The sequence below is a fragment of the Aquarana catesbeiana genome, linkage group LG01 (genome assembly GCF_042186555.1).
Source record: "Aquarana catesbeiana isolate 2022-GZ linkage group LG01, ASM4218655v1, whole genome shotgun sequence".
Lineage (NCBI taxonomy): Eukaryota > Metazoa > Chordata > Amphibia > Anura > Ranidae > Aquarana > Aquarana catesbeiana.
The window spans coordinates 573,476,533-573,493,869 of record NC_133324.1 but is presented as its reverse complement, the minus strand read 5'-3'; the positions used below and the strand labels follow the sequence as shown (position 1 = coordinate 573,493,869).

General features: G+C 42.8%; 2 protein-coding genes across 9 annotated transcripts in view; one reads left to right on the top strand and one right to left on the bottom strand.

Annotated features, from left to right (window-relative positions):
- The window catches only part of IDUA (alpha-L-iduronidase), a 244,971-nt gene that overhangs the window by 46,524 nt on the left and 181,110 nt on the right, over positions 1-17,337 (top strand). The window lies entirely within an intron of this gene.
- SLC26A1 (solute carrier family 26 member 1) overlaps positions 1-17,337 on the bottom strand; it is a 98,653-nt gene that overhangs the window by 18,129 nt on the left and 63,187 nt on the right. The window lies entirely within an intron of this gene.

Here is a 17,337-nt window from a genome sequence, read left to right as displayed (position 1 = left end):
CAATCTGAGGAGAGGATAGTACAACTAACACTTACAGGACAATTAGGCCTCTTGCACACGGTACCAATGCTTGAGCATCTGCATTTTTAGATATCATTTCAGGCATTTGTTTTTTGCAAATTTGCAGGTATATATGCGTATATATGCACATTTGTGCGCACAATAAATTTCTAGGGGAAATTCATGTGCGTATTTGCATGCGTTTGCGCGCATTTTTGCACGTACCGGCACAAAATACTGACCGGGAATGCAAAATTTTCAATTTTTTTTTTTTTTGCAGCAAAGCAGGGAAAAAAAAACAACAAGATCGCTTACTAAAAGCAGAAGATATTAAACACATTACAGATTGTTACCCACACAGTAAACCCCTTGATTGCCCCTAGATGTTAACCACTTCCCAGCCAGTGTCATTAGTACAGTGACAGTGTATAGTATTAGCACTGATCACTGTATTAGTGTCACTATTGATTTCAGTGTCAGTTAGTTTACCGCCCAGCCAGCATCAGTTAGTGTCAGATTGTCCGCCACACTATCACAGACCCACTATAAGTCGCTGATCACTGCCATAACTAGTATGAAAAAAAAGGACAGTATATATACCATAGTTTTTAGACACTGTAACTTTTACGCAAACCAAATATACACTTATTGGGATTTTTTACCACAGCCATGTTGCAGAATACATTTTGGCCTAAGTTTATAAAAAAAAAAAAAAAAAAAAACGATTTTATTTGTATGTGTCTTCTAACAGAAAGTAAAAAAATATTATGTTTTTTTTTTTTTTCTTCAAAATTTTCTTCCTTTTTTTTGTTTAAATAAAAACCCAGTGGTGATCAAATACCTCCAAAAGAAAGTTATATTTGTGTGAAAAAAATGATATAAATTTCATTTGCGTACAGTCTTACATGACAACGCAATTGTCAGTTAAAGTAGCGCAGTGTTGAATAGCAAAAAATGGCCTGGTTATGAAGGGGTGAAACCTTCCGGAGGGAAAGTGGTTAAGTGGTCTTTGTCCAGGAGTCAGGAGGGCTCCATCTTGGAGATAGATATGAGAAAGAGCAGCAGGGAACTTCAAGTTGTGTAGAGTTTGTGTAGAGTTTGTGAGAAGATTGTCTGGAGAACATTAGGGCCTGAAGGGTAAGAGCAGAGCAGCAGTGCTGCATGTGTAAGCCAGGAGGCTGATGATCTTTTGTTTGGTAAATCCCTGTGAGGGAAACTCATTGATTTTTATTTCTGGAACTTTGTTGAACTTTCTTTTAATAAGAGTGGGCAAGAAAAGCCCTTAAAAATAAAAAAAGAGGGGGGCGTGGCTAGCCGACACCTAAGATGGCCGCTTGAACTAACAGCTCTTCAGTGAGGGAGAACAACGGAACGTTCCTAGCCTGTCAGTCACAGCGGACCGGAGCCATCTTTACCCCAGAGCTCTAGAACGAACCGTCCTACGATGTCCCATAAACGGATGGGAGATCATCAGCCCAAAAAGCTCACTACCTTCCTGTTTCCACCGGAGCCCCAGGTCAGTGATCCACAAGATCATCGCGCCGCGGGAGGCTTACACAGATCTCCCAGATGAACATCAGGGTGAAATGGACGTATTAGCGCCCCCCCTGTCCCCCACACAAGGCACAGAGTCAGATTCCCCTTACTAACAGCCCAGCCAAAGCCAGGATGCGGTTCGATGTACCGCTCCCAAAGCAGCCCCAGGCAGCATCTATAACACAGGCCTTCAATCTGCTTCAATCTAACCAGGCCTTGCACAGCTCCATGGCCTCTTTCCCCACCTCAGGGCAGCCAGTTATGGATACTACCCTGAAAGATATGCTTATGTCCCTGCAGACATCTTTGATGACAGATCTCTCCTCTCTGTTTCATAAAATCAATACAGATATGAGTGCGATAGATCAAAGGGTTACTACCATAGAAAAGGGTATGGCAGAATGTACAACCACAGTAAATGATCTGATTGACACTTATGAGGAGGTGAAGGATGAGCAAGAATGGGTCCAGGCCAAGCTGGCCGATTTGGAGGACCGCTCCAGGCGCAATAACGTGAAGCTGAGGGGGATCCATGAGAATGTACCGCCAGCAGACCTGCCAAAATACGCCAGAGATCTTTTACACACCATTCTACCAGATGCTTCGCCCAGAGACATTATCATTGACAGGATACATAGAATAGCGAAGTCCTCCCACTTAGCGGCAACAGTACCACGGGATGTACTCATGCGGGTACATTTCTTTCACATAAAAGAAAACTGATGTATGAGGCAAGGAATAAATCTCCGCTACCCCGCCCGTATGATGGAATTCAGATATTCCCAGACCTCTCCAAGTACACGCTTCAGCTCAGGAGAAATCTGAACCCTATTACAAAAGGACTCCACAATCACAAAATCGTGTACAAGTGGAGATATCCTGCGACACTCCTCATATCGAAAAATGGCGCCACCCACATTGTCAGTAACCTTCAGAAGGGAATGCAGCTACTACATGAATGGGGCATAATCCTAGAACCCCCGGCTAATATTACACCACCTCTACCACAACGCAAAACGCCACAACCTTGCCGCCACCAAGGAACCAAAGGATATCAGTCCCGGATTACTACCTGACCATGACAGGCCGACATCAACAATGATAAATCTCCCTCACTGCTCACTGTTCACTGTTGAACACTTAGTTCTTTCAAATTACTAACTGTTTCTCCCTACAGCGGCTTAGCTGATTTCAGCTTGTTTATAGGTTTACTCACGCCGCATCTCTTCCTATATTGCCCGAGTTAAGCATTACAGGAAAGTTTTCAGTGGTATACCTGTGTTCCTATTATTTTTTTTTGTTCTTGCAGTTATTCTGACGTGTTGTCTTTTCATCAGTTCCTGCTCTAAGCTCATATCACCGTCGACACCCCCACCTCGTGAACCCCACATCTCTGTACAAGTGAAATCTCTCTACAACTCGCCTGCTACCACATTACTGTAAGTGTTTACCATCTAATTTCCCACTTCACAAACCACTGTCATCCAGACATGCCGCTTAACATTTTATCACTGAACGCAAAGGGACTCAATCATCCAGCTAAAAGACATTCCCTATGGCTCACCGCGGAAAAACTCCAAAGTGACATTATCTGTGTCCAAGAGACTCATTTACTGCCCAAATCAACATCCCTCTGCTCCAATAGAAAATACCCCACTATCTACCATTCTACTTTCACGTCAAAGAAAAGAGGAGTCCTCATTGCTATTAAAAACAATATAGACTTCTGACTAACACAGGAGATTTCTGACCCTCAGGGTAGATTCTTAATTTTACTCTGTACCATCAACAATGTCAAATATACCCTGTTAAATATATATATGCTCCTAACACCCGACAGATGTCCTTTATAAGGAAGACCGTGCGTAGAGCACAAGAAGCTAAACAAGGCCACCTACTTATATGCGGTGACTTTAACCTGGTAGTCGATATACATATGGATACTACTTCTGCAGCAAAAAGGAGAGACTCCCCCCTGAAGCAATTCCTCAAATCACAGGACTTATTTGATGTCTGGAGATGCCATCACGGGTCTGAAAAGGATTACACATACTTCTCTCCACACCATAAATCCTACTCGAGAATAGACATGTTTATTATGGATAAATGGCTCTTACAAAAAATCAGTGCTTCTGTAGTCCACACCATGTCGTGGTCGGACCACACTCCCATAACGATCTCTATTTTTGTCAATGCCCACCAGAGGAATACATTTCTCTGGCGTGCTAACAATTATGTATTGCAACACCTGACCTACTCTCAGGAAATTACAGAGCATCTAAAAGAATACCTTGAACTTAACAGCGGATTGGTGGGGGATTCCGCCATGGTGTGGAATGCACATAAGGCTGTCGTTAGAGGTATCATAATGAAGCTAAGTCATTTCTGTAAAAAAAAGAGGACGCAGCGTTTTGACAATCTGACTTCTCAAATTGCCCAGGTTGAAACCCTACATAAAACTGACCCAAATCCACAACGACTGGCCCAACTGTTGTCACTGCGACAGGAGTTGAGGACACTACTCCTCAACTCCTTTGAACAAGTGCAAAGAAAAATTAGAGCCACGTACTATTCTACCTCCAATAAGGTGGGGAAATTATTGGCACAGCGCTTGAAAGGGAGAAGGACCAAAACTAAGATACCTCACATGACTCATCCGCATACTAAGCAGACGCTGACTAATCCACAAGACATAGCCAATGCGTTTAGCGACTATTAGAGTGATCTATACAATATCAGCAGAGACTCATCCACATCACAACCCTCCCATGACGATATTGACGCATTTTTACAACAAATTACACTCCCCAAATTGTCGGACGCGCAACTAGACGTTCTGAATGAACCCTTCACTGATCAGGAAATTCTAGCAACCATAAAATCACTTCCTCCTGGGAAAGCCCCTGGACCGGATGGCCTAACAGGGGAGTATTACCAGAAATACTCCAGCCAACTACTCCCATACCTGACTCAATTTTGCAACAACGCTGCCTCCTCTTCTAAACTCCCTAAAGAAACGTTGAACGCTATTATTGTAACACTCCCGAAACCAGGGAAGGAACCAACCTCCCCCCAAAACTTCCGTCCCATATCACTTTTAAACTTGGATGTGAAAATTTATGCTAAAACCATTGCTAGGCGCCTTCTAGAGATAATTCCAGAACTCATAGATTTGGATCAGTCCGGTTTCACCAAAGGCAGACAGACCCCCGACGCCACAAGACGTATGACTAACTTAATACATCATGCTGGGTCCAGCGGAACGTCTTCTCTGCTGCTTTCTTTGGAAGCAGAGAAGGAGTTTGACAGGGTTCACTGGTCATATCTCCAAAAAGTACTCATCAAGTTTGGATTCAAAGACCATATCTATAGGGCCATTATGGCACTTTACACCAATCCATCTGCACAAGTCTACTCCGCAGACATGTTGTCCCAATCGTTCAATATAACCAATGGTACATGCCAGGGATGCCCCCTGTCACCATTGATATTCAACTTACTAATGGAACCCCTGGCAGAACACGTACCTTCGAACCCCTTAATCACAGGGCTGACAATAGGAACAACCTCACATAAAATAAGTCTTTTTGCGGACGACGTCATCCTGATCCTGTCCAATCCAACAACCTCTTTAGTGGAAGCACACAAACTACTAGAATGGTTTGGAAAGGTCTCCTACTATAAACTTAATGCATCCAAATCCCATATTTTAGATCTCAAACTTGACGCCACAACGAAAATTTTGCTACAGACACACTATCCGTTTTCCTGGCCGGACAGAAGCATTCCCTACTTAGGGATCCACCTTACTAGAACTGTCAAACACCTTTTCTCGGATAACTACAAACATCTCCTCGCCAAACTACACCTAGACACCCAATCCATAACTAAACAGGAACTATCATGGTCCGGGAGACTTGCAGCTTTTAAAATGCTCCATTTACCACAAATCCTCTACCATTCAGAACCCTCCCTATTTCCATACCCAAATACTTCTTTAAATCTCTCCAAACCTTATTCAATAAATGCATATGGAAAGGGTCTAAACCCAGGTGTTCACACTCCAAGCTTATGAAACACAAATCAGCGGGGGGGCTCAGGAACAATAGATTTTGAGGACTATTACACTGCTTCGTTATTAGATCAACTTACTGAATGGTTCCGCCCAGATCCTTCTAAATTATGGAGTAAAATAGAAACTCTGTCGTTAGTACGTCCAAATCTGAAAGAATGGTTGATGAGCATTCCCTTGGGAAATAAAATTCCTTCAGCGCTACCCCCCACCATGATAGCTTCAGCTAAAGCTTGGACCAACTTGATCCATGACAACACCAAACACTCCACCAACCCAGGGATACCAATCCCTATACAATCTTTCCAGCATCTCTCAAGAGATCTACCTCTGCTCAGATGGCCCAAATTTCACAGAGAATCCCACATAAAATCCTTTCAACTCCTACAAAGTGAATTTAAACTGCCTCCTACCGAGTTCTTTACTTACATTAGAGTCAAACATTGCCTGAAACAGATACACTTACCTCTATACACGGTCCAACCAAAGGCCTGGGAACAACTAAACAACACCTCTCACAAACCTAAAGGAATATCCCTCTTTTATAACATACTTCAGCAGAAGCTCCAATTCGTCAAGTCGTCTCCCCACACTCATTGGGAGCACGACTTGGGGAACACATACACGAACCACCAATGGCAACAAGCACTACAATCTATTTACAAAGCCACTAAATGCTCTAAACTCTGGGAAATAACCTAAAAACTGTCTCTGAGATGGTATCTAACCCCATCAAAACTGGCATCGTTCACCTCGAACACTAATGACAAGTGTTGGAGATGTAACTCGGCCAAAGGGGATATTTTTCACATAATGTGGGCATGCAATTCTATCCAAACATATTGGAAAACTACCTTTCGTATTCTATCAGACATATCCAACCACCACATACCCCTTACGCCTGACTTAGCGATTGTAAACCTAAACATAGACCAGTTACCCCAACCCACCAGACACGTGATCACACATATTTTATTGGCCGCTAGATTGAGCATAACTAGGTTATGGAAAACAACAAAGGCCCCAACCATAGAGCAAACTTTAGACTTGGTAAACACACACTACGGTTACGAAATGACAATGGCTTCTAGTGGTGATTACCTGCATAAGCACAAGATCCAGTGCTCTCCATGGGCGAGATAGGCAGGAGCTGAAAAATTTCTTTAACAGAGCTGTAACTTAGTTGATCCAGACATGATACGGTAACAAGTTAGAATTCAATTGTATACTCACTGTTGGAATACAGGTTATATATACAATTTAACCATAACATTGTCCCCAGGCAATAAAAGAGATCCCATTTAGGGTTCCTGGGGACAATAACAACATATATATGTACAAACCTATATTTATTGATTGAGTCTTGCTATAAAATTTTCCTGTTAGTAGTTTTACTTATATATTTATGTTCAATAATAATATGTGATTTCCAATGAACATGTACAATGTTTACATTGTATTTATCTGTACTTGATTTAAAACAATAAAAATCTATTGAAAGAAAAAAAAAAGAAAAAAAGAGTCCTTCAAGCTCTACCAATTGAAACAAGTTTCAAATATGTTTAAATATAGATAGAGTAGGAAATATTTAAAACCCGATTCAGGTTTTGGCTATCTATGCCCCAATTGGTAAATTTAAATTACTGTCCAGGAGGAAAACAACAGGACCCCACAAGATTGTGTTCAAGACCACCTGGTGTTTATTCAATTAGCTAATCCCAGCCCAGCCAGGCAATCTCCTTTTTTCTTTAAGCTGGGCTAATTTCCTGGGGAATTGTTGAGCAGCAAGTTCCTAATGCCAGATCCATCAGTGCCTTTTATTTCTAGTAACATTCCTATTGTTTTTCATATTTCTTAGTGTAGAAGATTCCTAGTGATCTTGACTTTCCGAGAAGATGCCCAGTGTTTCCTAGTGGGGAATTTTACTAGTGACCCCAAGACTCCTAGTGTCCTACATTCTATAAAACACCTAGTGACCCTGAGATTCCTGTTCCTGTATCAGACCCCCCTTGTTCCCAGTGACTGTTTGCAAACTTCCCCCAGTGCCTTTGTCACGGTCAGGGGTCATGCTCAGAGACCAGAGACCAGTAGCTATAGAAGTAGAGCGGCTCCCACCAACTAACAAGATGAGTACAGAAGCAGGACACCCTGGCGGATGACTCAGGCTCACCCGAGGTGCAGTGTCTAAGCACTGACCAGTATTAACCAATGCTGGAGATGGGTTTTGCTGCATGCTGGTACCAGGACGCGGTCCTCAGGATTGCTCCACCAGGAGGGGAGCAAGCCAGGCATCAGTAGCAGATACACAGTTGTACTCATAAGTTTACATACCCTGCCAAAATTTTTGATTGCTTGGCCATTTTTCAGAGAATATGAATGATAACACAAAAACATTTCTTTCACTCGTGGTTAGTGTTTGTCTGAAGCCATTTAATATCAATCAACTGTGTTTACTCTTTTTAAATCATAATTACAAAAGAAACTACCCAAATCACCCTGATCAAAAGTTTATATACCCTTTTGATTTGGGCCTGATAACATTGATACAAGACACAAAGGGGCTTGAATGGCTATTACAGGTAACCATCCTCACCTGTGATCTGTTTGCTTGTAATTAGTGTGTGTGTGTATAAAAGGTCAATGAGTTGCTGGACTCCTGAAAGACCCTTGCACCTTTCATCCAGTGCTGCACTGACATTTCTGGATTCTGAGTCATGGGGAAAGCAAAAGAATTGTCAAAGGATCTGCGGGAAAAGGTAGTTGAACTGTATAAAACAGGAAAGGGATGAAAAAAGATATCCAAGGAATTGAGAATGCCAATCAGCAGTGTCTAAACTCTAATCAAGAAGTGGAAAATGTGGAGTTCTGTAGTAGACCAAATAAAATATTAGCCACAACTGCCACGAAAATTGTTCAGGATGCAAAGAAATACCAACAAATAACTTCAGGTGAAATACAGGACTCTGAAAACATGTGGTGTGGCTGTTTCAAGATGCACAATAAGGGGACACTTGAAGAAAGATGGGCTGCATGGTCGAGTCGCCAGAAGAAAGACATTACTATGCAAATGCACAAAGTATCCCGCTTACAATACTCCAAACAGCACAGAGACAAGCCTCAAACCTTCTGGCAAAAAAGGCATTTGGAGTGATGAGACCAAAATTTAGCTTTTTGGCCACAACCATAAATGCTACATTTGAAGAGCAGTCAACAAGGCCTATAATGAAAGGTACACCATTCCTACTGTTAAACACGGATGTGGATTGCTGATGTTTTGGGGATGTGTGAGCTACAAAGGCACAGAAAATTTGGTCAAAATTGATGGCAAGAGGAATGCAGTATGTTATCAAAAAATACTGGAGGAACATTTGCATTCATCAGCCATGAAGCTGCACATGGGCCATACTTGGACATTCCAACATTAAATGATCCAAAACACAAGGCCAAGTCGACCTGTCATTGGCTACAGCAGAATAAAGTGAAGGTTCTCGAGTGGCCATCTCAGCCTCCTGACCTCAATATCATTGAGCCACTCTGGGGAGATCTCAAACGTGCAGTTCATGCAAGACAACCCAAGAATTTACAGGAACTGGAGGCTTTTTGCCAAAAGGAATGAGCAGCTTTTCCACCTGAGAAGATAAAGAGCCTCATCCACAATTACCACAAAAGACTTCAAGCTGTCATTGATGTTAAAGGGGTTAAAGCAGTATTAAGAACTGTGGTATGTAAACTTTTGATCAGGGTCATTTGGGTAGTTTGTGTTGTCATTACAATTTAAAAAGAGTAAACACAGTTGATTGATAATAAATGGCTTCAGCCAAAACACTAACCATGAGTGAAAAATGTTTTTGTGTTATCATTCATATTCTCTGAATGGCCAAGAAATCATAAATTCTGCCAGGGTATGTAAATTTATGAGCACAACTGTAGAAGGGATCAAGCAGAAACCTTGTCAATAAACAAGCCAAAGGTCGGTAACAAGTGGTTGCAGGTTGAGATAAATTGAAGCGTAGTTGAGGAACAAGCCACAATTCGACAACGAATGGAGATAAGGACAGTTGCGGGTTTGCAAAGGAGCAAGATATCTGCTGGAGTGAGTACAATAATCTTGGAAACAGGAAGTGCAGCGATATAGCTTAAATCAGGAAGTTCATGTGAGGAGCAAAGCGTTCAAGGTTCATCAGAAACAGAAGACAAAGCATGATTGTCCTAAGTCCAAGAGATCAAACTGGGGGGCTTTTCAGCATCTCTTTCCAGCACAGAGGTTACAGGTTCAGATCTGGACCCTGAAAGCCTTCCACTGTGAACTCCATACCCCCAATGTTTCCCAACCTATCTCCAGTGACTTTCTGTGTGTTCCTGCTTGCAATCTTTATCCTTGCACCTGTTATGTCTACTGAGCATTTCAGTGTCCCAGTGCCCCTGTTGCCTTTGTGTGCCTTTGCCAGCTTATAGCCATCCTCCACATCCTTGTGAGTAGGGATGAGCCGAACACCCCCTGGTTCGGTTCGCGCAGCACATGAGAATGGACCGAAAGTTTGCATGAAGTTTCGAACACCGTTACTTTAACGAACACTGTTAAAGTACTAAACGTGAAAAATCAAAAGTGTGAATTTTAAAGACTAATATGCAAGTTATTGTCCTAAAAAGAGTTTGGGGACCCGAGTCCTGCCCCAGGGGACATGTATCAATGCAAAAAAAAGTTTTAAAAACGTCTGTTTTTTCAGGAGTAGTGATTTTAATAATGCTAAAAAAAATAAAAAAGAGAAATATTTCTTTAAATATCATACCTGGGGGGTAGTATAGTATGCCTGTAAAGTGGCTCATGTTTCCCGTGTTTAGAACAGTCCCTGCACAAAATGACATTTCTAAAGGAATAAAAGTAATTTAAAACTACTTGCGGCTGTAATGTAATGTCAGGTCCCGGCAATATGGATGAAAATTATTGAGAAAAACGGCATGGGTACCCCCCCCCCCCAGCCCATTACCAGGCCCTTTGGGACTTGTACGGATATTAAGGGGAACCCTGCACCTAAATTAAAAAAAGAAAAGGCGTGGGGCCCCCAGGCCCTATATACTCTGAACAGCAGTATACAGGCGGTCCAAACAAGACAGGGACTGTAGGTTTGTTCTCAAGCTGAATCTGTTTGTAATTTGGAACAGGTACATTTTGTAAGTGTAGCTCCAGACAAAAAAAAACAATTTTTAAGCTATTTGGAAAACATAGGGAAGGGTTATCACCCCTGTAACATTTGTTTTGCTGTCTGTCCCCCTGTTCAGAAGATTTCACCTCACTTTCTGTCCCAATGACAATTGGATTTTGAAAATTTTTTGGTATTAGGGAAACAAGGATTGGTGATAAAGCATCAGTGGAGACACCTTTTTCCCATATTAACTCTTACAGGAGAGAATTTACCTTCCTATGGGTGGATTTCATCTCACTTCCTGTTGTCTCCCTCCGTTTGTAAGTAGGAGTCATTTGTAAGTCGGATGTTTGAAAGTAGGGGACCGCCTGTATATACTATACGGCCTGCCCTATATACTCTGCAGAAAATTGGGCCTTAGGTGTTGGTGGTACCAGAACACTGTAAGCCCTCACAGTTACTCTTGGTGGGCGCTGGAATGGGCCCTGCTGTGAAATATTATATCAAGAATTGTAATTACATGCCCCTGTTGAACAGGGGCAGAAAAATTGGGCCTTAGGCACTGGTGGTGGTGGTGCCCTGCAACAAAAATCTTCTTAGAAGCTATCAACATGAACATTGAGGAGGAATAGGATAGTCGCTCAGCATAACAGGATAGTCACTCAGCATAGGCAGTCTTCAAGGGATCTCACATTCATAGAAAAATTAATCGGTTACATCAGCTTCAGGTGCTTGGTAGCTGGTGATCCAAGACTGATTCATTTTTATGAAGATGAGCCGATAAACTGAGTCTGTGGACAGGCGCACTCTGTGATTGGTTACAAAGCCTCCAGCAGCACTGAATGTGCGTTCAGAAAGAACGCTGGATGCAGGACAGGCCAGTAGCTCAATTGCATATTGTGCAAGCTCTGGCCAGTGATCCATCCTCAAGACCCAGTAACCCTACGGAGCACCGCTGGTTCCGAGGAGAAATCTGCAGAGGAAGAGGCCATAGAGGAAGAAGAAGAGTAGGGGGTGGAGGAGAGAGGGGTGGCAGAATCACCACTACTAGCAATTTGGAGGTATGGTGGTGGAACAAGCTCCAACAATACTGCACCCTGTCCTGTATCCTTCCCAGCTGCCAGCAGAGTTACCCAGTGCGCAATGAAAGAAAGGTAACGTCCCTGTCCATGCCTGCTGGACAATGAGTTAGCGGTAATATGCACCTTACCGCTGACCATCCTGTCCAACGAGGCCAAGACATTGCCTTCCACATGCCAGTAGAGAGCCGGAATGGCCTTCCGTGAAAAGAAATGGCATTTGGGAACCTACCACTGAGGTACCGCACATTCCACAAATTCACAAAAGGGGGCAGAGTCTTTGCCTGCTACAATCGGATGTTGGTGTAACGATAGCAGATTGCCCGCGAGTACTTGGCACACCTAATTCTACACCTTCATTCCTCTCAGTGCAGGTTTCTGAGAGGACTGAAGGTATAGTGGGGTTGGAGATCCCAGCTGATGAGGAGCAAGGAGAGGCTTGCCTTGTTCTTTGGTGTGGGTCTTTTAAGTATTGTTGTCAACGGACTGCATGGGAGGTCGACATATGTCTGGTCAAGCATGTGGTGCCCAAGCAGCTGCTATTTTGGCCACGCTTGATACGCTTCAGACATGTTGCAAACAGCAACGGTGCGATCTGCTGCACACGTATCAAAAAAGGCCCACAGCAAAGAACTTTTCAAAATACGCGGGGAGTCAGCAGCACCCTGCACATGCGGAGCTCTGTGGTGTGATGCAGTCGGATGGCTGCCTTTAAGCTGGCCCCTGGAGGGCATCCTGCCTCGTTGGAGATGTGCCGCCTCCTCCTCTCTTCTATCAGGCACCCACGTAAAGTCAGTGACCTCATCATCCCCTCCCTCCTCGTCACTGGAGCAAACCTGGCAGTATGCTGCAGCTGGGGGAACATGACTGCCAGTTTCTTGTCCTTCTTGGGCACCCCCTCTGTCTGGGCTGACGTTACTGCCTTCCTCAACCTGGATACCATCATTGGAGCCTTCAGAATGCTGCGCATCATCCTGCAGCATGTACCCGACAGTTCGGGGGACTCCTCCTTGCATGATGGTGAGGCTAGGGAAGGAGTGACTGATGACATTGTGCCGATGGAATAGGCCGCTTTGGCAGCTGCATTGGCAGGCAAACTACTGTGAGCCTGGGTGACAGAGGATGAGGAGGATGAGAACAGCTTAGTTATCCACTCTACCAACTCTTCTGCATATTGTGAATGAACACAGCCAGCTGCCGAAAAAAAGGACACGCGTCCACGACCAGCACTGTTGGCTGTAGACACAGAGCTTGCTTGCCCTCTTTTAGTGGCCTGTGAGCGTCTGCCTCTCCTTGGTGGCCTTCTAGACATGCTGTAAAATTTTATTAGCAAAACACCGCCTGAAGTTTACTAGAAAAAGTACACCAGGAATGGCCTGCAGTCAGATATAGGCTTGGCTAGACTAGAATGCAGTGGATCTATATATGTAGGAGATTGTATATATATTTAATGCACTGCAGATCACTGAATCACCTGCCTGCCTGCCTGAAAGTATATTTGAAAACGTACACCAGGAATAGCCTGCAGTCAGATATAGGTTTGGCTAGACTGGAATGCACTGGATATATATATGCAGGAGACTGTATATATATATTTTATGTACTGCAGCTCACTGAATAACCTGCCTGCCTGAAAGTATATTTGAAAACATACACCAGGAATGGCCTGCAGTCAGATATAGGCTTGGCTAGACTGGAATGCAGTGGATATATATATGTAGGAGACTGTATATATATATATTTAATGCACTGCAGATCACTGAATCACCTGCCTGCCTGCCTGAAAGTGTATTTGAAAACGTACATCAGGAATGGCCTGCAGTCATATATAGGCTTGGCTAGACTGGAATGCAGTGGATTTATATATGTGTGAGACTGTATATATATTTAATGCACTGCAGATCACTGAATCGCCTGCCTGAAAGTGTATTTGAAAACGTACACCAGGAATGGCCTGCAGTCAGATATAGGCTTGGCTAGACTAGAATGCAGTGGATATATATGTAGGAGACTGTATATATATTTTATGCACTGCAGATCACTGAATCACCTGCCTGAAAGTGTATTTGAAAACGTACACCAGGAATGGCCTGCAGTCAGATATAGGCTTGGCTAGACTAGAATGCAGTGGATATATATGTAGGAGACTGTATATATATTTTATGCACTGCAGATCACTGAATCGCCTGCCTGAAAGTGTATTTGAAAACATACACCAGGAATGGCCTGAAGTCAGATATAGGCTTGGCTAGACTAGAATGCAGTGGATATATATGTAGGAGACTGTATATATATTTTATGCACTGCAGATCACTGAATCGCCTGCCTAAAAGTGTATTTGAAAACGTACACCAGGAATGGCCTGCAGTCAGATATAGGCTTGGCTAGACTAGAATGCAGTGGATATATATGTAGGAGACTGTATATATATTTTATGCACTGCAGATCACTAAATCGCCTGCCTGCCTGAAAGTGTATTTGAAAACGTACACCAGGAATGGCCTGCAGTCATATATAGGCTTGGCTAGACTGGAATGCAGTGGATATATATATATGTAGGAGACTGTATATATATATATATTTTATGCACTGCAACTCACTGAATCACCTGCCTGCCTCACAGTATATTAGAAAAAGTACACCAGGAACAGCCTGCAGTCAGATCTATCTACACTGGATACAGTGGACATATATATATATATATATATTAAATACACTGCAGCTAACTGAATCGCCTGCTCAATCTAAATGAAATGACACTCTCTCGGTCAACGCCAGCAACACACTACACAGGGTCGACGTGCAGGCGGCCTTATATAGTGTGGGGCGTGGACTTAACCCCCTGAGCCATAATTGGCCAAAGGCACCCTGCCTTTGGCCAACTATGGCTCTTTTTGCTGACGGTGCTGTGATTGGCCAAAGTACGCGGGTCATAGTGCATGCTTGGCCAATCATCAGACAGCAATGCACTGCAATGTCACAGTGCATTATGAGGCGTGACGCGTCACTCGAATTTGGCGCGAATGCTCGAGCAGCCAATGTTCGAGTCGAACTCATGCTCGACCCGAACATAAAGCTCATCCCTACCTGTGAGTTTAAGTTCACCTTTGTTAGCATCACCTGTGTCTGCGGTCTGATTCAGTATCTTCTTATATATTTCTTGTTTGTTTCCTGATCTTTGTCCCAGTGCACTGCCTGCAACTAATATTTCTTGTTTGTCTCTTTGTATTGCTTGCTCCTCGTTGTCCTGTGCACTACCACCTATTCAGAGTGTCTGTGTGTTTGTGTGCACATCTGCTAGCCTGAGCTGTACTACCTCCTGACTATGGTTGCCAACCTCTGGCAGCATTTTTTAATGACAAAACATGAAAAATGTACTGAAGGATCACATTTTTACTGACAACTTGAAAAAGGACAGAACTCCTATTAAAAACTAAGACAATCAATATTTAAGCAGTATAAACCCGATATGGAAACCCATAACAAATAATTTGCTTGATTTACACTTAGGTCAACACAGCATGACAAATTATCAGCCCCTGATATTTACTGACAGTTGTAGAAAAATCACTGATTTTTACAAACTGTCCATACATTTACTGACGGTTGGCAACCCTGCTACTGGCCGGTGATCCTTGCCCCTTAGCACTGCAAGGGAATCTTACCTGCTTATCAGCCCTTAATTCCCAGTAGCTGTCTGCTTTAGTGAGTCAGGGAATTGCAACCTAGGAATCATCTGCTGCACAACCCATCTCCACATTCAGGAACTCTGGAGAGGACAAGGTGGCAACTCAATCCTTCCAAGGACCCTCACCTTTGCTATATGCATGAGCAGACTGGGTTCTTCTCAGACAGTACACATAGATATCCTTCCAGTCCTAGACTCTTCATGTATCCCGTGTACCTGCATTGCCTGGGGCCCCTGTGCACTGCCATGTTCGTCATGCATATCTTTACCCCAGTGTTCTTGTAAGCTTAGCGATACACCTGTACTCCTGTTTCTAAGTGAGCCCTGCACCTCAGTGCTCTAAGTGTTTCTTACTAGTATTAAATGCCCTGCCTGTCTGTAAGGCCAACAACTCAGGGCTATCTGATAGTCAGTGTTCTGTGTTTTCCAGATTCACAACCCTAGTGCTTTCTTTGTCAGCTATAGCCTGCATAAGTGCACTCTCCAAGCACACAGCCATCCAATGTGCAGGCAGCACACAGTGTCCACAATCCCAAACATATGTGACAGTCCCATCTGTTCTAGTTAAATGTTCTAACCCTTCCACATTCTATCAAAAACTAAAAAAAAACTAAAACATTTTGGTTTCAGATACACTTTAAGCCAGTAGGTAAGTCATATTCAAATATCACAAGTAGTGGTAGGCTGCTTGGGCTGGGGAAACTTCTAGCCACTGCCTATTTTGTCATGCTAGTTTAATTTTTATTTACAAAAATATCAGTTTATCAGTCTATTTCTTAGCAATGTATATATCTTGGAAAAACTGGCTGAAATTGTGTGATTTCAGTGGTGATTACATCATCAGAAAAGACATTTCCCTTATGTTATTTTTTGTGAAAATCTTCTGCTGTTTCTTTCACAAATTGCAGCTACGGTAGAAGCAGAATCTGATTGCACACAAATTGCATGTATTATTTACTGATTAGACATTCAAAAATCATGATCATACTGATTTTTCTCTGTTTAGTCCTTCAACGTAACAAATGTTTCACATTTTCCAAATCAGATCTTCATAAATGCTTCCTAATTATATTTAGACATTCAGATGGTATAGATACAATATATTTGCAAATTATTTTTTTTGTATTCTAGCAAAAAAAAAGAGGGCACACAAATAGACTACATTGTACTTATTTTTTTTATAATTTAGACCAGTGGTTCTCAACCCTGTCCTCAAGTACCCCCAACAGGCCATGTTTTGAGAATTTCTCTTAGATAAAATAGCTGTCCAAGCCATTGACTCTGATTTAAAGCATCCGTGCAAGATAAAGGAAAACCTGCAAATATGGCCTGTTGGGGGTACTTGAGGACAGGGTTGAGAACCACTGATTTAGACCACCTAGTCCTGATTCTAGTTTTAAATTATGAGGTTATGAGGTTATTTTGTTGTAGCAAGGTACCAGGCCTCTTTTGGTCTAATGAGGACCTCCGGGACCAGAGATAGCTGACATCCTTCTGTATATGGTGTGTTGCAAGGCATAGTGGGTGCAGTATGGGGGTATATTGATTGGGCACCAGACACTTCTTGAATGCAAAAGAGATTTTATTTCTTTTAACAGAACTTTAGGAGAGAGGGTTAGGGCCAGGACACCCTTAAGTAGATGCAAGATTAATTGGCAGACTCAGAGACTTCAACAGGAGGACAGCCATGCAGGGAAAGGCAACCAGCAAGACACCACATCTGCATGAAGTAAGAATGCTGTCTCCTATGGCAACAGTCTTTAACAGTTTGTAACACAAAGTGTAACAGTTCCTTCACTTCCACTACAATCACTCCTT